Below are 25,021 nucleotides of genomic sequence, written 5' to 3' on the forward strand. Positions count from 1 at the left end.
ACAGGACAGAGCCATTCTTGGTCCCCAAAACAGCATTTCGTCCTCTAAAAGGCTTTGTCACCTTACCGACACTTGTCACTGCAACTGTCATTGTAAATTTTATTCTGTTGAAATTTGAAGGACGAACGCTTGATTTTCCTAAGGGATGATAGCTTAGGAGGGTTTTTTTATCATTTCCGATTCCTCGGCCTGGAAAGCAAGATCTGCTGGGATTTCTGAATGATACGGTACAGACACCGAGTTCTTGAAAACCCTCTTGAACCTTCATGTGGAAATAGGAGCCATGGCATGTGTTTGAGAGACGACTGGGGACACCCACCCGCGAACCTCAATTACACAGTGTCTGCAATTGTCATCTGCACAAAAATATTATGCAATTGATATTGTATGTGTGAATGGTCTAAATGTGTGTATGAACAGTACTCACATACAAAAAAAAAAAAAAAAAACACATGGATTGACAGATATGTGTTAGCAAAAAGTTTGATGTTTGGACATATTATTAGCAGAGAGCATGAAGCCAACACAGCACCAAGAAGACCAACATCAACATCAACAACAATATTGAACAACAGTTGTCTAGAGAGAGACAGAGGGAGAGAGATGAACCTGCAGCCAGGGGATCTGAGGATCTCAGATTGGAAATGAGCATATGAGGCTCCCCAAATTGTGAGAAAGCTGTTAATTGCTAGCAGCTGCGTAACCCCTGCATCAGTTATTACTCTTTACCCATACAATAGAGGCCAAGCCACCGACTCTCCTGATGCCCGTGCCCTTCAGGGATAAGGATGGACATCGGGCGTGGGCTCCCATATTTATAAACACAAAGGGGATTCTAAGTTGTGAACTTGGAGGATATGCGTTAATTTTTAAAAACTAAACAATAAAAATAAATTTAATAAAAGAGTGAAAAGCAAAAAGCTTAGATCCTTCTTAATGACAGAAATTTTTACTTTTTTATTCATGTTTCCTTTAAACATTTGTGATTATGTTTCTTTAAACATTTGTGATTGATAGGTCGCCGTCTTGCTTATTTCCTACTCAGGGCTACCGTTGGGAGCTAAAATTTGCTGCAAAGGCATATTAAATCCAATTGAGGAAAGCTTGGAATTTAAACTTGTTGTCTTGATGGCAAAATTACTATCTTGGGAGGTAGGATCACACTCATTCAAGCTGCATTATCCAAAGTCTTCAAAGGAATTTCTTGTGACAACGATGTTCAAACAAGTTTAAATACCCTTTGATTAAATGGAATAGTCTATACCCCAAAAATAGTAGATGGTGGTCTAGATATAAAAATTTGTAGTTGATGAATAACGCCAAAGTGGAAATTGAAATTCTACATAGAAAAGGAGTTAAAAATATTTTAGTCATTTAATTTTCATGAAATGTATATAACGAATATTTTGGAATAATATAATTAATTAATTACTTTTTTAAAATTATTTGCACTATTTATTTTAATTAATTTTTCTTATTAAAAAAATTAATTATGTTTTCATGCTTATGTCAACTGATTCATTTGAATTAGTTATTAGATGCTCAGTTCACTTATAAGTTTAATTAATTTTTTTTTAAAAAAATATTATAATTAAATGATTAATTTTTCTAACTTAATTTATTAAACTAATGTTATTTTATTAATTTATTTTATTAAAATTGAGTGAAAGGATAAAATTGTCGTTTTTTTAAAGATAAAAAAAATTTTTTTTTTTTTTGCCAGACTTAATGGTTGACTTATGGTCAACTAATGGAAGGTTCATTTTGTCAATAAAATTAAACTTCAAAAGGTTTTGTTGTATTTTTCCTAGGTTTGCATTGTTTTTCTTTTGTTTCTTTTTGCTAATGCATGTTGAGACTTTGTTTGTAAATGATTTGATTTTGTGCACTCTATGTTAAAACTCATTACAATAGCTAAAATGCTCTACAAATCGAACATACCAAGGAAATTCTAATTTACCTATGTTGGGTTTGGATGGCTGATTGCTTATTTTTGGAAATAGATTAGTTACAATTAATAGTCATGATACGTTAGTTATAATTAATTATACAAAATATTTTGTTACCATGAATCAATTAATAATATGAAACTCTCATGATGTTATAACATCGAACACTCAAGGAATAGTTAGTTCCAAATTTCACCATATAAGTGTCTTTTTTCTTTCTTACTACTTTTGAGAAGAAAGGAGACTTACCGAAAAATTGTGGAAGCACAACCAGAATTTCTTTCTCTCCTAAGTATATCTTTTCAGCAGCACTAAAATAACCATAAAAATAATCACAAATATCAATCACACAAGACACCCAATTTTACATGGAACATTACTTCAAATTAAAAGGTAAAAATCGTGAGCCTTGAGAGTCCACCCAAAAACTTCACTATGATAAAAGTGTGGGTACAAGATCTCAATTTTTAGCTAATACAATGAGTACATAACTCTATTTTTAGCTAACAACAAGAGATCTTAAAAAATCAATCAAAGAGGGAAAGTTAAGAATTTCATCGAAAATGTGGTTACAGTTCAAACACAATTTCTAATGCTACAGTGCTTGGACGACAAGTCTGACCGTTCAAAACAGCGTCTATGAGTCCTCTATCCATTGACAAAAAATCAGCTTGATCGAACTAGGGATGACTCTCCACTAGTCGATTGATCAAAACTGCACACTACTTCTATACTTGACTGAGTTTAGGGCTAGAGTTTTGGGCTTTAGATTTTTGAGTTAGGCTTTACACTATGGATTTTAGGTTGGGCCTTTAGGCTATGTTAGGTTGTGGTTTAGAGTTCAAGTTTGGCCATGGGTTTTGGTTTAACTAGGTTGGGATAGGCTAGGTTAGAATAGGCTTTAGTTATTGGGTTAGGGGTTTTAAGTAGGTTGGAGTAGGCTAGGTTAGAATAGGCTTTAGTTATTGGGTTAGGGTTTTTAAGTAGGTTGGGTTAAGGTCTAGTTCGAGTTGGGTTTGGCCTTAATTTAGGCAGGCTTAGGTTTTGGGCTTGGTTGTTTAGGTGGGATTGGGTTCTCAAGTTAACGGATCATAGTCAACAAGTGACTCAGGTCAAGGTTGTTAGGTAGTTGACTCGAGTTAAGTAGCTGAGAGTAGTTGACCTAGGTTTGTTGACTTGGGTTGAGTATAGTTGACTTGGATCTAGGTCAGCTTGGCTTGGTTCTAGGTCTCTTTTAGGATTTTCAAGTCATATTGAACCAGTTTTTTGGGTCGATTTGACCTGGGTTTAGGTGGTTTAACCTAGGTATTTGGGTTTGTTTGGGGGTTTTCATTAGGTTTTTAGGAAAGGTTTTTAGTTTTTTTTTTTTTTTTTCACTGGAAGGGGGGGGGGGGATTTTAAGGGTGTTTTATTTTTTATTTTAGGTATTCTAGAATTAAATTTTGGGTTATGTTTGCTTGAGATTTTAGGAATTGAGGGATTTTGGTAGAATTTTGATTAGAAGCCTTCATTTTGAACAAAAGCAGTATTTAGTTTAACTTTTTCAAAATTTAATATTTGACGAAAATCAATGCCAATTTTGCATTGTTCAACTTGAAATATTGTAATTTCAGGCAATGAAACCTAATTTCAAATCATCTACATCACTTATTCAAACAACCATACATTGAATGACCATAAGTACTCATCAATGCATAGTAGAGGAATTAAGGGCACTTACCTCTTAAGCCTTCTCTCTCTTTACTTATTTTTACTGCCTTTGCCCTCCAAGCTTCTCTCTGTTCATACTTTTTTAACTTTGCTCTTCTTCACTCTGATTCTTACACTCTCATTCTTATAGGTTTTTGTACAAGTTTTTTTCCCCCCTTTTTCAGCCTACAGGCTTCTTTCTCTCTATCTCTCTCAACGACTTTTTTTTTCAAGGTCTCTCTCAATTTTCCCCCCTTTTTTAGTATTTTTGAATTTAAAGCCTCTTCCCCTATGGAACTAGCTCCATGGGGAAATGCAAAATGTGGCTAGCCATGGGAACCAACCACATAGGCAAGTGAAGCATAGGTAAGGGTAGGGCATGTATGTAGCCTCAGTTGCTCATGGGGAATAGCTATGTGGAAGGGATTGCTAGATCCAACTAGAGGCCCTTAAATTGGGCCGTCACTGTCCTTAGCCAAATTGGGATCCAATTTTAAAGAAAGGCCCACAATGTGCCTTAATCACTCAAAATTAATCCTCGGGGCTGCCAATGAGGCACATAGGCTTTAAATCACAAAATTAGCCCAAATGGGCCCAAATGTTTTGAACATGAAGCCAACATTGAAACTCTTTTGTGCATGTAGGTGATGAAAAAGACCCAATGTGGGCAGCCCCAAAATTAGATATTCGTATTTTCATTCATATTGTACTTGTATATACATACCTATGGATGATTGTAAAATAAAAGAAAAAATATTTTGTACAAAAAACCAATTATTGAAAACACATGTCAGCGAGTAAGGTTGAGAGAATCAAAATGAGAGATCCAATTAGGTAAAGACCTTAGATGACACCAAAACAAGTAGGCTAAAAAGTACTAAAAATAAAGAACAAAAATAATATAAAGTAAAAACCCCAAGAGTTTTGTCATATAATGACCGGACAAAATGGAGTGTCTATAGAGTAATTTATATAAAATTAATTTATTATATTGTTACATTATTAATAAGAGCAGAAGCTTTATAATGCATAAAAATAAAAGGTGTACAAAAATAAGAGCCAAGAGGGTGTTTGAAAAAGAAGGACAAAAATCCTAAGTTGGTGATACTAGTGTACGTGATGAATATAATGAAAATATTCGAACTAGTTTACTTGAGGAGTGATATAGATCAAATGACAGAATCACTATAAATCATGTTATCTATCTTGCTTACTTTTCTTTTATTTTTGTTCTCCCTATGGTTGTAATTAAATTACAAAAGCTCATTTACTATATTGTTTATGATTTAGTTAACCATCAAATTGATTTGAAAAGTGTTAACTTTTAGAGTCTGATCACTGTCTTAATTATGACAAACTACAGTATTTCATTTGTGCGTTTAATCTTTAAACAGATTTATGATGTAGAAGGCGCAAATAAGGGATGCAAAATGCTAAACTTGCAATTCTGAATTGATTTAAATTGGCTAAGATAATTTTATTTGAGTTGAATAATTGTTTAAATACAAGAAGGATATTTGCTTGGCTGAAATTATTCAGATTGTTTATTGACATATTCATTGATTAAACACAAAGGTTAATATATGTATGGTTTAAATATCTATTCACCTATATTAATCTGCTAGAATTAAAATAAGTTTTGTGTTCTAATTATATATATATATATATATATATATATATTTAGGATTGTTCATTGGTATAGTTGTTTGCTAATTAGACTCTTGTGTTAATTAATATTATTTATAGGGAACCTGATAAATAAGTGTTAAAATAAATCAAGCTTTCGCGTGTTAAATTTAAAATACCCAATTCGCTCCCCTCTTGGTACTACACAGTCACTTTCAGTTGGTATAGTATTTGAGAAATAATACTATTGATCAACATGTTGTTAGACATATGGATTTTAATTTTGCAGGTGATCTCGATAAATATCGATTGACTACTAGATATGTATTTACTTTTAGTAATGATCCAGTGAGTTGGAGGTCTATCTTACACTTGCTTTGTCTATGACAGAAGTAGAGTACATGGCAGCTCCAGAGGCTATTAAGGAAGCTATTTGGTTGTAGGGTTTACTTGAAATTTGGGAGTTGTTCAAAAGCCCATTATTGTGTTTAGTGATAGTTAGAGTGCTATTCATTTGGCAAAGAATCAAGTCAACCATGCACGAATGCAGCACATTGACGTTCGATTTTACTTTATGCTGGACATAATTAATGAAGGCAAAATACTTCTTCAGAAAATTGCTACAGTTGAGAATACCGTAGATATGTTGACCAAGGTTGTGACAGCAATCAAGTTCAAACATTGTTTAGACTTCATCAATATCTTACAAGTCTAAATACTTTTGGAAGGCACTGATGATGTGGTACTCTAGAGAATGTTTGTGATTGCAAAATTTATTGAATTTATCATCAAAGTGGAGATTTGTTGGTTTTTTGTACCACATTGGTGGGAAGATTTTTTTAAACTTTTAGTTTGAAAGTATATAAGGAGCTTCTCTCACCATTTCTAGAGTTACAAATAGTATTTGTACTTTACGGGTATTTCTAATTACTTTTGGTAATTTTAAATTTACTCAAGTTGTAATTTTTTGAAAATAATGGATTGATCGTCAATGCCTGAGAACTTAAGTAATTTGTTTATTGAACATCATAAATTGTTGTGTTGTTCTTTATTGTTGTCTTTGATTATTAGTTTCTACACTACTTTAATTTAGTTATATATTCAGTAGTAATAGTTATAGTATTGGTATTTAACACAAGTGGGATGCGCGGCACAATATTACTCTCTGCTTTAAATGGTGCAGAGTTAAACAGATGGCAAGTTTAAAATGGGGAGAACTTTTTTGTATTCTATTCCCATTTCCTTATGTCAATATGGAAAACAAAATTTGTCAATATATAATTACGTCGTATTTAAATTCTTTCTTGTGCCAAGTACAAATGAGGAAGAGAAGCCTTTCCATTCCTTAATTTCCCCCCTGTTTTCATGTATTATCCACTTTACTTTTTGCCCTTGTGTGGATTGGAATGTTAGCATATCAACTCCAATTCTTTTTGTCAAAAAGGTGTTGGTGTCTCCACTTTGTGGGTAAGTGTTGTATAGAGCTGGTTAGAATAATGTTGTAGAGCCTTTGGGACGTTTTATGTGAAGTAAGTTTCCTTCTATAAGTTAGTCAACCACCCAGGCCTTAGTTGTCGTTGGGTAATGTGTTAATCTCTCTTCTATGGTACATGATGTTATTCTGAAGCTACACGAGATAGTTGCCATGCGCTTCAAAAAGTACACTAAGGAAAAAATTTTATTCATTTAGTTAACTGCTTCAGCAAGAGTACATTACGAAAAAAAAAAAAAGTGTAAAATTGAAAAGATTTATTTTATGTGTTGTTACAAAGCTACACAAAATAGTTAGGATACGCTACCAAAAAAACTTGTTCCTTTAGCCGTGATAGTACATCATGGAAAAATATTTATCCATTTAATTAAAGACTTCATATAATGTGAGGTACATTATGGGAAAAATTATTTAAAATTGAAAAATAAAATTAGCTCGTATAATATAGATATGATTTCAATAATGTAACTAGTAGTAGTGAAGAGAAAATTAAACTTGATAATCAAGAGATTGATAGTATAAGTAGATTTAGATAACTTAGATCTGTTATGCAAGTGGAAGGGAAAATTGAAGAAAACGTTGTACATAGAATTAAAATAGGTTGGGTAAAATGGAGGAGTGTGTTAGGCATTTGTGTGATCGTAAAATTAATACTCTTAAAGTTAGAAAGGAAGTTTTATAAGTTGGCTATAAGTCCAACTATGATTTATGGTTCAAAATGTTGGGCAATTAAGAAACATGTACAAAATGTGAAAGTTATTGAAATGTGAATGTTCAAGTGGATTAGTGGTATAACATTAAAAGATTTAACAAAAAAAAAAAAAAAAACATATATGCAATAATTTAGTCATAGCACCAATCAAGACAAGGGAGGAGTGACTTTAATGGTTTGGGTATTTGAAAAGTATGCCTAGGAAAACACCTGTGAGGAGGAGTGAATTAGTTATTATTTTTTGAATGAAAAGGGGTAGCACTAGGCCTAAAATAACTTAAAATAGGGTAATGATGAAGGATTTAATAGCCACTAATCTAATAGAGGAAAACAACCTCAATCAGATGAATTAGTGGAAAATGACTAATATAGTCAACTCGATTAGTGGGATTAAAGTTTTGTTGTTGCTGTTGTTGTTGTTGTTGTATAATATAGATATAATTATTTACACTTTTTAAATTAATTAAATTATTAATTAATTTAATATGACCGTGGGTGAACTTAAGTGATTTTATATATTTGATATATATTTTATACTGAGAAAAATTAGTGAATCAAATTACAACATATAAAAAATTAGTGGATATTTTAATATCAGGTTAAAGAGGATTACTTTGCCACTATAGAAAAATTGTCTTAAAATTTATACAAAAAAAAAAAAAAATCGAAACACTGGTAATTTTATTTTAAAATTCAAAAACCCTTTAAAGAGGGCCTCCTATCTAATTAAAAGCCCAAAACGCCAAGTTCAACTCAGAGCAATGGGGGCATGCCAAATAAGCTCAGGCCAACAATCTCACATCCTTTAGCCCTAGCCACATCAGTCTAGCAAGACTCTAGAAACCAGCTAAGCCAAGCAAGCGCATCAAAATTTTAATGTTGTAGTATTGCTATATAGCAAAAGGTATTAAATGAAGATTTAATGAGCTGATCTGTCGCCTGAAAGTTTTCCGAACATGGGCATTTAAATGAAATATTTCACATCTAACTCCATACTCGAAATGTGCTAGAGAAAAGAATTACATCCATTGTAAGGAACTGATCTGTTCAATAAATTACATAGGGAAAAACAAAAAAGCAAATAATAAAGAGTAGTTGGTCAACAAGCTAATAAGACATCGACACTCTTCATTGGCGAAATCTTGAACCCTTTGACTCAATCCAATTACAGCTTTTTTGTTCTACAGTGTTGTGGAAATTTTCCAAGACGCCTCACAACAAAGAGAGTGATACCATTTTTTATTCTAAATAATAGAAAACAATGTTTTGAGTTTTTCCATAAAATCTAGGAAAGTATATTTTGTTCTCGACTCCAAGGATTCTAGCTACAGCAAAAACAAATGACCAATTGCTAACGAATACCATATGGCTGCTTAAGCTTTCAATCTTCACGCAAACCATGGCAAGGCAATTTAACTTGAAATAATTTCACCCATTCCCCCAAATGACCTAAAAAATTTGACAAGAGCTCTCCATCATACTCCATATGGTTAAGGCATTGGAATGTGATGGAGAGTTCTTGTCAATTTTTGTAGGTCATTTGGGACAATAGGTGAAAGTCTTCCAAGTTAAATTGCACTGCAATGGTTTGCATGAAGATCGAAAGCTTGAGCAACCTTATGATATTCATCAGCAATTGGTCATTCGTGTTTGCTGAAGCTAGAATCTTGGGAAAGGAGAACAAAATCTAGTTTCTAAGATTTTATGGCCAGACTCAAAGCATTGTTTTCTATCCTCTGGAATAAAAAATGCATCACTATTTTGGTTGTGAGGTTTCTTCAGGGAATTTCTACAGCACCACAGAGCAAAGAAACTATTGTTGGATTGAGCCAAAGGGGTTTTAGACTTTATAAATGAGTAGTATAAATTTGTGTTGAGTTTCTTCTTAACCTATCCAAGTTCAATTCCAATGCTTGAACCCATGCTCCTAAGCACTATCAAAGAAGCTTTGCAAGAACAAAACAAATATCACGACCAAGAGCACTACAATCTACCATAGAAGTGTCTCTCCTTTGCCCCAAAATCTTCAAAAAATGGTTGTCTTCCTTACCCTCCTTGCAGGGGTATTCTTCCAAATTTTATGGCTATGATCGCCTTCTGCATGCCTATGAACAATAATAACAAAACCTCAGTTAGCATGCGAAAATGGTGAATATTCATATAAATATAGAAAAAAAAAGTCTAGCCCAAGTGATAAGAAAATAATATCCAAATTATCGAGCAATATTTATGACTAATTTGGAGCAAAGATTTTACTTGAAAAAACAACAGAAAAAGAAAATAAGAGGGAAATTCATTTTTTACGATATTTTCTTCTTGTATCAAATATCATTTAAAATAAAAAATTATTTTAATATGTATCAAATTTATGATAAAATTTCAGCTTCATTACAATAATAGTAGCTTACAACATGTTTATATATACAACTTCAGCTGATATTGAACTGATCAGTAACAGAAAACTTAACAACTCAATAACTAAACTAACAAGTCAATAACTAAACTATTGATAAAGTTGATCAATGAGCTGGCAACGAAAACAATGAGCTACAACTATTCATAATATGCCCCCTCAAGTTGGACTGTGTATGTTAATCATGCCAAACTTGGCAAGGAAATAATGGAAGGAATCCGAACCCATAGCTTTGGTAAAGAAGTCTGCCAATTGATGACGCGAAGGCACATAAAGCAAATGAAGAAAACCAGATTGAACATGATCTCGAACCAAATGGCAGTCTATTTCAATATGTTTGGTTCGTTCGTGAAAAACTGGATTCGATGCAATGTTCATGGCAGTTTGGTTATCACAGTATAAAGCTACAAATTACAGATGAGAAACATGGAGATCCTTAAGTAAAGATACTAGCCAAACCAGTTCACATGTGGTAGAGGCCAAAGCTAGCCTTATATTTGGCTTCAACAGAGGATTTAGATACTGTCGTTGGCCTTTTAGAACGCCAGGAGATGAGAGACGAACCAAGAAAGACACAAAAACTAGTAAGAGATTGTCAAGTTATAGAGTAGTTGGCCCAATCCAAGTCAATGAAAGCACTAAGTTGAAGGCTTAAGCTATTGAGATAACGTAATACACGTTCAGCAACTTGGAAATGAGGAGTACGTGGATTGGCCATAAACTGATTTAGAACTTAAACATTGTAGGTCAGATCAAGCCGATTGATAGTAAGATATGGCAGGCGACCAACCAGGCTTCTTTAATGGAATGGATCAGCACGTAACTCATAAGTTTGAGATTCAGCCCCATTTGAAAAGGTACTGGTTTACATCCTAAAAGACCTGAATCTCGTAGAATGTCTAGGGCATATTTCTGCTGGCAAAGAGAAATACCCTTTGAAGAATGAGCTACCTCAAAACCCAAGAAATAAAGTAAGGAACCAAGATCCTTAATCTTAGACTGCTCATGAAAAAATGTTTTACTGATAGTAATGCAAGACACATTAGAACTAGCAACTATAATGCCATCAACATAGATGAGAAGAGTTGTAAAATCAGCACTACCAACATAAGTAAACAAGCACAAATCAGGCTTCGATTGAGTGAATCCATAGGATAAAAATGTTGATGTAAGCTTGGAAAACCACTGATGTGAAGCTTGCTTTAAACCATACAAGCTTTTATTCAATCTACAAACCATATTCACTCCCCTGAGCTTCAAATCTGGGAGGAAGCTACATGTACACTTCCTCAGACAAATCACCATGAAGAAAAGTTTATTCACATCAAGCTAGTGAGCAAAGAGATTCTGAGAGGCAGCAGCAACAACTAAACACCAAACGCTAACAAACTTTGCAACTGGTGAAAAAGTCTTAATATAATCCAGACCTTTAACTCGATATAACCATTTATAGCCAATGGGTTGATGTGTAGGAGGCAAAGCAGTGACAATCCATACATGATTCTCTCCAAGAGCCTTAATCTCAGTAGCCATAATATTTCTCCAATGAGAAAAATTAACAATTTCATGATAGAGTTGTGGTTCCTTAGTGGAAGAGATATTAAGAACAAAAGAGTGATAGGAAGGACATGGTGAAGTATATGAAATAATTCAACTAAGATCATAGGGCATACATGAAGAAGGCCAAGAGCATTAGGAACATTACAAGCATTAGAAGGAGAACTAGAGGGAGAAGCCAAGGTGTTTGATGGAAAAGGAAAAGAAATATCATCATAAGTATTCAGAAGAACTAAAGAAGAAGAAAGATAATCAGAAGCAAAGGTGAGAAAATTATAAGGAAGAGATGAAAAAGGAAATTGGGTTTCACGAAAAATAACATCTCGTGAAATAAAAATTTTATGAGAGTGAATATCAAATAATCGGTAACCTTTGACATCAAAAGGATAACCAAGGAATTCACACTTCCAAGCTCAAGAATAGAACTTGTGACGAGAGGAAGATGAAGTCGAAGGAAAACGCTGACAACCAAATACCCGTAAATGATTATAGGAAGGAAGTTTAGAAAAGAGAACTTCAAAAGGTGATTGGTTAAACAAAAGAGGAGTAGGCATTCAGTTAATAAGATAGGTTGTAGTAGGAATACAATCTGCCAAAAAGGGTAAAGGGAGATCGATGAGCTTGAAATCAAAGAGCACGGGCAACATTAAGCAAATGTTGGTATTTTCATCCAACAACCAAATTTTGCTTTTGTGTAGCAACACAACTACGTTGGTGTATGATTCCTTTTAAAGCAATAAAATAAGATGTAAGAAATTCCTGCCCATTATCAATGTGAAGAATTTTGACAGGGGTATGAAACTAATTTTCAACAAGAATGAAAAAATTCTAAAGAGACATATGTGTCTCACTTTTATTCTTCATTGGAAAAATCCATGTACATCGAGAGAAATCAACTACAATGGACAAAAAATAAAGAAATCCTTGTAAGGAAACCACTGAAAAAGGGCCCCAAATATCAGTATGAACAAGTTGAAAACTAAAAGTAGTCACCAAGTGCTTGAAGGAAATGGTAATCGATGTTGCTTAGCCACGGGACAAATGGTACAAGGACAATTATTAGCATACTTAAAAGAAGAAAAATAAAGCAAGCCACAAAGCAACAATAGCTTGGAATCAGATGGATGACCAAGCCTTTTATGCCAAACATTGAAAGAAGAATGTGTCGAAGTGAGACACTTTGGAGTCGAAACAGAAGGCAATATGAAATTGTAAAGGCCACTAACCAATTTACCCAATCCAATCGTCCTCCATTACTGCAGTTCCTTTACAAAACGGAAGGAATAAAGAAAAATGAAGGAACAAGAAAGATCCAAAACCAATTTACTAGCAGAAATAAGATTGAATGTAAAAGAAGGAACACATAAAACATTCTTTAAAACTAAAGAGTCAAAAAGCACAATATTACGAACATGAGTAACAGGTGCTTGAAGACCATTAAGAAGCATAAAAATAATACGAAACAATAAATGTAATGGAAGAAAATAATGTAACCGAGTTAACCATGTGATCAATAGCCCCGATATCAATAATCCATGAAGTAGAAGGAGAGTTAATCGCGAGAGAAGAAAAAGCATGAGACTGAGATGAAAAAGAAGAACAAGAATGATAAGAAAGAATACCTATCATGTGAGTTGGAGTTAAAGAAGTACTGGAATGCACTGAATGCATAGAAGTAAGTGTAGAAGTAGAAGAAGATTCTTGTGAAACAGATGGCTGAATGAGAGCTAGTAACTGATGATATTGCCTTTGAGTAAAAGGCAATGATGGAGAATCAAAATTAAGCTCAGTAGAAACATTGTGAGCTGAACTCAGTGATGTAGATTTGGACTTAGTAAATTTGTATTCGGGAGGGAAACAATGCATTCGATAACATTTTTCCACGGTGTGACATGTTATACCACAATGCAAACAAACAAGATGCTCTTTCTTGACAAAAGATTTTTTGTTACCACGTGTGGAAGATGCTGGAACAAAAGAACTAATCATTACTGCGGAATCAGAAAGAGGAGCATGTGGAACTACAATTTGTCATTGACTCTCTTCTTAAAGCAAAAGAGAAAATACTTTGTTGACCAACAGAAGAGGATCAAGCAAAAGAATTTGACGCCGTATGTGACCATAGGATTCATTCAACCCCATTAGAAATTGCAAAACATGATCATAGTGTTGAAAATCCACAACAGATCGGATAGCACCACCAGAACAAGCAAGAACACAAGAATAAAAAGGAGAAGGACGTTAGCTTTGAATTTCATCCCAATAACCCTTAAACTAAGTGTAATGCTGAGTAACAGAAAAATGACCTTGAGATAAATCCGAGATAGCTTTCTTAAATTGAAAGATGCAAGGATCACTACTGCAAAAGAAACGATCATGAAGATCCAACAAAATCGCACGAGCAACGGTCACATAGATGACACTAGCTGCAATCTCCTTAGAAATTGAATTGAGAAGCCATGCCACAACCATGCTATTACAATGGCTCCATGGATAGTGAAGAGAATCCGAAATTGGTGGTTGAGGGAGCGAACATTCAATGAAAGCTATTTTATTCTTTGCATTCAAAGTAGTTAGCATGGATCAACTCCATGTATGATAGTTATCTCTAGTCAAGACATGAGAAACTAGAACAGCACCGGGATGGTTTGAATTACTGAGATAATATGGATTGACAAAATCATCAATGGTTGATGAAGGAGAACAAGAAGGTGGAATGACAAATGCGGAAGGAGAAGAGGAAATTAGAGAAGCTTCAAAGGAAACACTCTAAAGTAGCTCTGATACCATATCAAATTTATGAAAATGTTTCAGCTTCATTACATTAACAACAGCTTGCAACATGTTTATCTTTGTAACTTCAACTGATATTGAACTTATCAATAACAGAAAATTTAACAACTCAATAACTAAACTAATAAATTAATAACTAAACTAGCACCTCAATAACTAAACTATTGATAAAGCTCATCAATGAGCTGGTAAGGATAACTTTGAGATGCTGCTATTCATAATAATATGATAAAATATTAAGAAAAATCAAATTTATTCATTGAGTTGATATAATTTTTTTATTTTCTTTCTCACTTTCCTTTATAACCAAACATTAAAAAGTAAAATCCTTCTTCTTCCCTAATATTTTCCAAGTTCCAAAGGATCATTAAAGGAAAAACATGAACCCAGCCTTCAAATTCTCCTGTTTCTTTCTGAAACATCCGACATGTGAACCTAATCCATATATAGACCATACGCAGATATATGTCTAAAGTAGATTAAAATTCTACCTGTGATCAGGAATAATGCATTTGGTCAGAAACCGTGTCCGCTGTTTGTAAACCAGGCGAAGACAAATAAGGTGAAACACTGGCTTCTCCCATGTTGAAGAAACACAAGCTTATGTCCGAGCTTGCGGCTTCTTCTTGCAATGTAAAATCTATGTGATTCGCTTGGATCAATGCGTCTGTTGCTGGACAGGAAACAGAGCCATTATTGCCCCAAAACACCATTTTGTCCTCTTAAGCTTTTCACCTGAACCACACACATCATGTGAGAAAAAACTAGCCCCTGTGACGCTGACTTCGTCCAATTGCCTCCCTCCCACAGCCCTTTATAAACTACAAGGAGTTCACCACGTGATTACACCAGGAATTTCATTGCAAATACTATATTTGTTTTTTGAAATTTTGACGCTTGATTCCTAAGGATGATATCTTAGGTGGTATTTATCATTGTGCCCTGGAAAGCAGATCTGCAGGGATTCTGATGATACGGTACAGAAAATGGGGTTCTTACCCTCCTGACCTTCAGGGAATAAGAGCCATGGCATGTGTTGAGAGACGACTGGGCACCCGCGACCTCAATTTAAACATTATCTGCAATTTTAATTTGAACAAAAATATTATGCAATTGATATTGTATGTGTGAATAGTCTAAATGTGTGTATGAAGCAGTATATCACATACAAAAAAAAAACACATGGATGAGCATTCCAAAAGATGAATAAAAAGCCTGTAATTTCCCATGATTGACAGATATGTGTTAGCAAAAAGTTTGATGTTTGGGCATATTATTAGCAGAGAGCATGAAGCCAACACAAGCACCAAGAAGACCGAGAGACCGCATGTTATTGCAACACCAACATCAACAACAATATTGAACAACAGTTGTCTAGAGAGAGAGAGGGAGAGTGATGAACCTGCAGCCAGGGGATCTGAGGATCTGAGATTGGAAATGAGTAGATGAGGCTCCCCAAATTGTGAGAAAGCTAGCAGCCGATTCTTCTTGCAGAGGTATGGCTTTGGAAGAAGACAGGCCTTTTACGTGTTAATTGGTAGCAGCTGCGTAACCCTACATCAGTTATTTACTCTTTACCCATACAATAGGGGCCAACCCACCGACTCTCCTAATGCCTGTGCCCTTCAGGGATAAGGATGGACATCGGGCGTGGGCTCCCATATTTATAAACACAAGGGGTTTCCAAGTTGTTGAACTTGGAGGATACGCGTTAATTTTTAAAAACTAAAAAATCAAAAAGAATTAGTAAAAGAGCAAAAAGCAAAAAGCTTGGATCCTTTCTAATGACAGAAAGATATGCATTGATTTTTACTTTTTGATCCATGTTTCCTTAAAATATTTGTGATTGATACGTCGCCGTTTTGCTTATTTCCTACTTGCGGCTACCATTGGGGGCTAAAATTGACTTCAAAGTCATATCAAATCCAATTGAGGAAAAGTTGAAAACTAAATTTGCTGTCTTGAAGGCAAAATTGCTATCTTGGGAGGTAGGATCACACTCATTCAAGCTGCATCATCCAACCTCCCTGTTTACTTCATGTTTTTTTCTCAATGGCAACGAATGTAGCTTATAAACTAGAAAGTCTTCAAAGGAATTTCTTATGGCAAGGATGTTCAAATAAGTTTAAATAACCCTTGATTAAATGGAATAGTCTGTACCCCAAAAATAGTAGATGGAGGTCTGGGTATAAAGATCTGCCATTGATGAATAAGGCCAAAGTGGAAATTGAAATTCTACATAGAAAAAGACAGATTATAGAGAATGTTTTATTTGTTCAAGATATTTTATTCATTTATTTTTCATGAAATGTATATAGCAAATATTTTGCAATGATATAATTAATTAAGTATTTTTTCTAAATTATTTGCATTATTTATTTTTTATAATTTTTTATGTTTTGAAAATAATAATTTAATTATGTTTTCATGCTTATGTCAACTGATTCATCTAACTTAGTTATTAGATGTTCATCTCACTTATAAGTTTAATTTTTTTAAAAGAATATTATAATTAACTGATTAATTTTTCTAACTTAATTTATTAAAATAATGTTATTTTATTAATTTATATTATTAAAATTGATTGGGAGGATAAAATTGTCATTTTTTTAAAGATAATTTTTAATATTTTCGCCAAACTTAATGGTTGAATTACTATCAACTAACGGAAGGTTCATTTGTCAATAAAATTAAACCTCAAGGGATATTATTGTATTTTTCCTAGGTTTGCCTTATTTTTCTTCTATTTCTATTTGCTGATGCATGTTGATGCTTTGTCTATAAATGATTTGATTTTGTGCACTCTATGTTAAAACTCATTCCAATAGCTAAAATGCTCTACAGACAAAACATACCAAGGAAATTCTAATTTACCTACGTTGCATTTGGCTGACAAAATGCTTATTTCTTGAAATAGATTAGTTACAATTAATAGTTTTAATACATTAGCTATAATAAATTATATAAAATATTATGTTACCCTAAATCAATTAATAATATGAAACTCTCATGATGTTATAACATCGAACTCACGAGGAATAGTTAGTTCCAAATTTCACCATATAAGGGTCTTTTTTTCTTTCTGACTACTTTTGAGAAGAAAGGAGACTTACTGCAAAATCGTAGAAGCACAACCAGAATTTCTTTCTCTCCCAATTCATAAAAATTAGTTCTTATGACATGACAATAGTACAAAAATATATCTTTTCAGCAGCACAAAAATAACCCAAAAATAATCACAAATATCAATCACACAAGACGCACAATTTTACGTGGAACACTCCTTCAAATTAAAAGGTACAAATCATGGGGCTTGAGATTCCACTCAAAAACTTCACTATGATAAAAGTGTAGGTACAAGATCTCAATTTTCAGCTAATACAATGAGTACATATGTAGAGACCTGAAGAATTATTACAATTAAATAATAAAAAGGAAGGAAAGAAAAGGAAATTTCAAAGGGGGGACTCAACAGGGTCTTATCGACGAGCGCAGAGCATTTGTTAACGAGCAGTCTTCTTGGACACATCGACGGGGACACATGTCTCATTGATGAGAGCTTATTGAGAGAGCTGATTTCGGGGTCTGAGATTCGTTAACGAGGGTTATGTGTTTTTCGACGAATCTCCTTCTTGGTCTCGTCGACGAGGTGACATGACCAGCCATCTATATATATATATATAGCCAAAAATTCACTTTTCGGCTTCGTTCCTCCCCAGTTCGATGATCAAAAGCTAACACAGTGATCATGGGGAGATTCTTTACAACCTAGTCGAAGCAAAATGTTGATTTGAGAAGTTTGGGCACCATCCCAATTTTAGGGTAACTAGATCATTTTGGTATTTCCAGTATTACCAGGTTTATCTAAGCCTAGATTTTGTATTTTATAACAACATACTGGTGTTTTTTGGAGTAAAAATTATGGTGTTATGATTTCAGGGTTAGGGTGTTTGTGGGACCCTACATGCATGGGTTAAGAACCTTAGTGGTTATTTTTCTAGAAACCCAGGTAAATTATAGTTTAAAAAATTATGAATAGGTAGATTCAGGAAGTGTGAGTATGATAATTTTTTGGGAAATTTAGTGTTTTACTAGGAAATTTTTATATATCTAATTACAAGATTTTTAGGTTGGTACACCGAGGGCATGAGGGCTGAATTGGAGGCAAACCTCCCAACTAGATAGGTAAGGGAAATATGATATGTTAGGAATTTTGGAATGTTTATCAGTAAATTATATGTTTTTTCCATATTATTATCTAGTACGCAATTATTTGTATATTAGAAGATACAATTTTCAGAATATGGAATATTTATTTATTTAGTTGAGTGGCATGAGACATTATCAGATCAGTATAGAAATCCAACAGTTTTCGTATTACTATGATTTATAGTATTTATGCAGAAATATGTTTTATCAGATTTTACAGAATTATGAATTATAGTGTATATACATATAGATACTTTATAGCATTTACATATTACAATGATTCCCAGAATTTTAAAACCATAACACTATGATATTACAGTTTATACAATTCAGATATTACAAATCAGTTATTATAGGTATTACAGTTCAGATATTAAAGTATTTTCAGAAGAGTTTTCGGTGTCATGGCATACAATTTTCCAGGGTAAATAAGATGCTAATCAAAGTAAATAAACAAAACACATCATTAAAAAACAAGAACGATAGAATAATGAAAGAACTAGAATCAATTAAAATTGTTGAAAATGATAAATATTCAAAACTCAAGAAAATAGAAAATAAGTATGAAGCTGCAATAAAAGAATTAGAAGTTAAAAATCTTGCTGAAAAAGAAAAAGACTTGAAAATTAACAAATTAGAAAGCAAGAATGAACAGATGATAGAAGACCTTCGATCCCTATCCTCTACAGAATATGAGAAAGACATATATTTCTGAATTAGAGGATAAAATAAGAAAATTATCTCAAGAATTAGAGAAATCACTAAAGAAGGTTGACGACAAGAAAGAGATAGAGATAAATGATCTCAAAAATCAAATTGAAGATAAAAAAAAAAAAAAAATCACTTATAACTTCACAAAAAGAAAGGCAAACTTTGAAAAAAGGATAGGCTCACAAAGGATGACCTTAAACAAAGAAGGTAGTGGATTTAATGGGGCTGAAATAAAAAAGAATCTTTACATGGGTTTGTTTTTCGAAAGCATCCAAAGATTATGCTAGCACATCCTCTAATGCCTATAGTACTAACACCATATGCTATCAATATAAGAAAAATGGACATACAAAGTTTGAATGTTCATTTAAAAGAAATGGTGTGAAGACTCAACAGGTATAGAAAATAAAAGAAACATCCCTTGACAAATCATCCGGACCCAAGAAAATATGGGTACCAAAAATGAAATAATTTCATACAAATATAAAATAGAAAGTAGCAGGATACATAAAGGTTGGGTGTTCAAATGAAACAAAAAGAAAATCTAAAAACTTATTGCATAAGTGCTTTTAAAAGAAAGGTATGTATCTATAAAAAGAGAAACTTGAACCATTATACAATAAGGGAAGTAAGTTAGAAAGGTTCAAAACAAAGAAATAAGGAAATTTCAGAAATTAAAGAACTTCGGTTGACTAAACTGATAAATTCAGCCTCCTACATGTACTTCAGGCGCCTGAGCAATAGACCTTAAGCAATTGAATAGCTACTGCCTGCTGAAATTCATTCCAGAAAATCCTCAGGCGACTGAACTTATTCTTCAGGCGCCTGAAGTCACGGATCCCTTTAATATTTATTGCGTGAAACCCTATTTTTTCTTAAACATCAGGCTCCTGAACTCTGGTATATCACTTACCCAAAGTTTCAACACCAGATTCTCTTCAATATCTTGCTATAAAACCTTTGAATCAAAATCACTTAGAACGATCATACCTATTCTAGGGTTTGAAAGATGCCATTAGCTTGCTCTAAATCCTTACCATGCCTCGAACAAAACAAACGGCACATGGTGGTTTGTCTTCAGGCAAAGATGATACCAACATTGAGCAATGGTTGGTAACTCCTCATGCAAAGCATGTATATCGAACCCATCTTCAGTCTACATATCCTATATTTGGTAAGGTTCTTAATGTTCAGTTCTTCAACACTGAGTTCCCTGAAATCCTACCGTTATTCCAAACCATAGGATGGAAAAACTTCATTGTATACCAAGCTAAAGGACTTTTTCCAAACCTTGTCAAGATATTTTATGCTAATATGGTTCAAGGAGAGAATAACTTATCAACTGAAGTTAAGGGTAGGAAAATAATTCTTACTTCTCAAACATTAGCTCCCATTCTCCACATTACTCCGGGAGAGTCTGAATGCCTTACATTTGCCCAATCTTGGATACTTCAACAAGAGTTTACATCGGAAGAATTTTTACCACTAATCATGGAGAATGAACCTTCCTATTTTAGACATCTGCCACTCTATAAGCAACTAAACTTGAAAGCCCAGATCCTTCTAAAGATCATCACCAATAACATTCTACCACAAGCTTGATCATATGACCATCTCTCATATATAGACTGCTTTGTATTGTGGTGTCTGTTAAAAGGGAAGAAGCTTGATTTGGCTAGTCTTGTTATGAAATGGATGTGGGCAAAGTTGGATGCAACACGAGTCACTCTTCCATTTGGGAGAGCTCTTAATATGATCTTTGCGAATTAGAATATCACATCTTCATCAATTTTTTTCATCAAAAAGACTAGGTATGACCTTTTTACCTCCACAACCCTCAAATATATGGGATATGAAAAACGAGATCGGGAGTGGTTCTTAAAAGGAGGTAGACAACAAAGAGTGGCAACTGCACCTTCTTATCCACCTCAGGCTCAAGGATCTGCAACTGAAGCTCCTTCTTGGTTCATACCATTCTATAATGAATTTACATCCTTCAGCCGAGATATGCGCAATGGTCTTAAATCTCTACATGTTAACTACTCTTCCTTAGATCAGCATCTTACGCGCATTGAGCAGATACAGGGTATTTCCTCACATGGTGATCCTATGGACACTAGCTCCATACCCCATAGCGATAACTCATCGGCAAAAGCATATGAAGAAGATAAGGAAGGAGATGAAGAAGAAGAAGCATATGCTGGTAATGAAGAAACTAAAGATGATGGTGATGATCAGAATGAAGATGAAGAAGAAGAGGAAGAAGACTATGATGCCTCTGATGGTGCTGAAGGACATGATGATTAAGTTTTCTTAGCTTTTAAGATGTAAACTTAAAAATAGCTCTTTTTGTGATGCATTGTATTGTTGTAGGTCACATCTTCGTGATGTGTTTTGGTTTGTACTACTTATGACTCTTTTATTTTGATGCGTATCTATATGGTTCTTTACTCTTTGTATTACAATTTTGTATCCCTTTTTCATGATGTCAAAGGGGGAGAGATGGTTTAGAGAGCAAAAATATGCTATAAATATTTGAGCTGAATTGACTTTTTATGTTGAATGTTGAAAATGCTATATGTTGACTATATGAAATATATGTGCTATGAATGTTAACTATATGCAACATATGAGCTATGCAAATACCTTGTTAAGTTTTGGACTACTTTATAAAAATATTACTTGAATCTATACTTACTATAAGGGGGAGCGTTCTAAAAGTTTATCTCAATTTTTGCTCTTTATTTGTCATCATCAAAAAGGGAGAGATTGTTAGCCTAGTAAGGCTTTCACCTATTGTTTTGATGGTAACAGATGAAGGAATGGTTTGATGTCATTGTTTGTTCAAGTAATGATGTTTTTAGGAAACTTAAAAAGCCAAAACCAATAAAGGTTTGAAAGATCACCAACAAACTTAAAGGTGCGTGATGTATCATGAAGTGATAAAAAAGGGAAGCTCAAAGATAGTTGAAGATGGAATGAACTCAAAGCTCAAAGATAACCATGAAGTTTTCAAAGAACAAGAAATGTTTATATTTTTAGAAAATCTTCATGTAAGTACTTTAAAGGTAAAAATGTCATTATGAGTGAAATGAAGCTCATTAGGGGATATAAATGGACTTAGAGACTTTATTTTAAAACCCCAGAAAATATTTTTCAAAAATAAGAAAGCAAGGAAGCCAAATATCTTTGAAAGAGAGAAAAGAAAACTGATTCTTTACTATTAGAGTGACTGAGGTTCTATCCTCAAGGGACTGAAGATTTTGCAGAATAAATTTAAAACATGCAGAGTTTCTTCAGGCGCCTAACCCTGTATCTTCAGATTCCTGAACCCACTTCAGGCGACTAAGGCTGCACTTCAGGCAACCGAAATACGGCAAAAGGCAGATTTTTCAAACTACTTAATTTCAAATTTAATTTACTTGTGCCCAAATCTTTTTAGAAACTTGGGGGGCACTCCAAGTAAACTTGGGCAGCACGAATGTGAATGTTTTTAAAGCCTATATATATACATGGTTTATGAAAATCAAACCTACCAAGCATTGAACAATCTTTCAAAATCTCTCTCACTCAAAGCTATCTTGCTATTTGCTCCAAGCTTTAAATTGCTGCAAATTTCTTGAGAAATCTCTGAGCTTTTTACATCTTCACTGAAGCATATGATTTAAGTTTTTGATCCTCATCAGAGAGAAGTAAATCAGTGATATTTACATTGAGATTCTTGCTTCATTCCTTTGGTATTTTGAATTGAAGTATATTAGTTTCTAAATTGTACTAATCAACTCTTTGTGTGAGCATTATTTGTACAAATATATTTGATTTGTATCTTGTAGATATTGATGGTTCAAGGTTATTTGGATCGTTGGCTAAGCGTGGGGATATCGCTTAGAGAGGCGGGCTCTAGCCTAATTAAAGGAGTGACCGAACGAGCATACATCGTTTGGAGAGGCGGGCTCTATCCTACTAAAGGAGTCTGTAAACGATGTTGTTCCGCCCAAAAAAGGAACTGGTTTTAGTGAATCCTTTGGTGGTTTGCCAAAGGTGAGGACGTAGGCTGGGTATAAGCCGAACCTCGTAAAAATCTCGATCTCACTCTCTCTTTCCCTTACTCTTTATTTTCGACACATATAAATTGCGTGGATGGTTTAATTGGTAATTATAAATACTACATATATTTGGAAATCAAGTAAACTTAAAGTCTAATTTTGATTTTGGTTGCAGAAATCGAAAGGGAGTACGTTGGTTAAACCATGTTTTGCAGAAACCATAAGGGAGTACGTTACTTGGTTAAACACCCAAAGATAAATTAACTAAGAGTTTATTTGAATTCTAAATTTTGGGAAGAGTGTGAATATTGTGTTAATTGAGAAAGCTAATTTATTATCAAAGGGATTGCATTGACAACGGGGCTGCACACAAAGTTAAAAAGCTAAGAATCTTTATTAAGTTGCAACGTATATCTTGATTGAATGTTTTATGATTGTTTGGTTTGAATATTGTGCTTGATTGATTGGTTTGGTTGATTAATTGCTTACTTGTTTGGTTAAATAATAGTATTGTGGATTAAAAGAACAAAGTTCTTGTGTGATTGGTAAATTAAACAAACAATTCTAAAATTGATTAAAAAAAAGTTTTCAAAGGAATTTAAAGAAAATTTTAAAATTCAAGTCTCTGAGCTGGTTGATAGAGCTATAGTAGTAGAGGAGAGTGAGTAGACAGATGTAGAAGTAAAGAATTAGAGGAAGAGGCCCACGCCACCGGGTTTCCTTGCAAGTCCCAACAGAGGCCCAGGGAGAGGAGACCGACATGAAGGAGCCCAGAGATAGATGATGGGGCACAATGGTGTTTAGGGTGGGTAGATTATTCCTATCTATCCTAGATGTGGCCGAAGGAACCCAGGTGAATGTCGGTTGGGAGAGAATGTCTGCTATCGGTGCGGGAGATTTGGCCATATGGCACGATTATGTCAGGGACCGCCGATCCACGCACTAGCCCATAGACCACTTCGAGGTGGTTATTAGGTGCCCTGTGGGGGCCAGCAGAGGAACACAACATTGGCGAGGGTTTATGCATTGAGACCAGGAGATGCTAATACTGTTGGAGACGTCGTGATAGGTATCTTTAATGTTTCACCATATAAAGTTGTTGTTTTATTTGACACAGATGCCACATATTCCTTTGTATTGACGGGGTATGTTAAAGTAACTAGGATGGAGGCACAGCTGTTAGATGTTGAGTTGTCTATAGCCACGCCGACGAGATCGATTGTGAGGTGTAGGAAGGTACTTAGGAAATTTCCGGTGGGCATTCAAGGGAAAGTACTTTCAGCGGATCTCATGATATTAGATATGAAAGGGTTTGATGTAATATTAGGTATGGATTTGTTGGTAGCCAATCACGCCAGCATAGATTGTTATCATAAAGAAGGGATTTTCAAACCCCCAAGTGAGTAAGAATACAAATTTTTGGGTTCACGTGTACGTGCCTAACCATAGTTAGTGTCAGCTATTCAGGCAAGGAGACTGATTCAGGGTGGATGCTCGGAATATGTAGCTTACATAAAAAAGCTGCCGAAGGAAGAATTGAAATAGGCTGATATTCTAGTGGTCAGAGAATTTCAAGATATTTTTTCAGAGGAATTACCTAATTTACCACCAGATTGAGAGATCGAATTCACCGTAGATCTATTACCAGGGTCGGCACCAATATCCAAAACGCCATATAGAATGGCTCCAGCCAAACTGAATGAATTAAAAAATTAGTTGCAGGAGTTGCTGGATAAAGGGTTTATCAAACCCAGTGTGTTACCTTGGGGAGCCCCAGTTCTATTTGTGAAAAAGAAAGATGAGACCATGAGGATGTGCGTAGAT

General features: G+C 34.2%; 1 long non-coding RNA gene across 1 annotated transcript; it reads right to left on the minus strand.

Annotated features, from left to right (window-relative positions):
- Positions 1-8,456: 8,456 nt before the first annotated feature.
- On the minus strand, positions 8,457-15,853 carry LOC131153459 (uncharacterized). The gene is made up of 3 exons (XR_009136238.1): positions 15,634-15,853; positions 14,723-15,310; positions 8,457-9,573 (listed from the first exon to the last, which is right to left on the minus strand). It is a non-coding gene; the product is annotated as an uncharacterized LOC131153459 (long non-coding RNA).
- Between the last annotated feature and the right edge of the window lie 9,168 nt (positions 15,854-25,021).

Source organism: Malania oleifera, chromosome 4 (assembly GCF_029873635.1).
Source record: "Malania oleifera isolate guangnan ecotype guangnan chromosome 4, ASM2987363v1, whole genome shotgun sequence".
NCBI lineage: Eukaryota > Viridiplantae > Streptophyta > Magnoliopsida > Santalales > Ximeniaceae > Malania > Malania oleifera.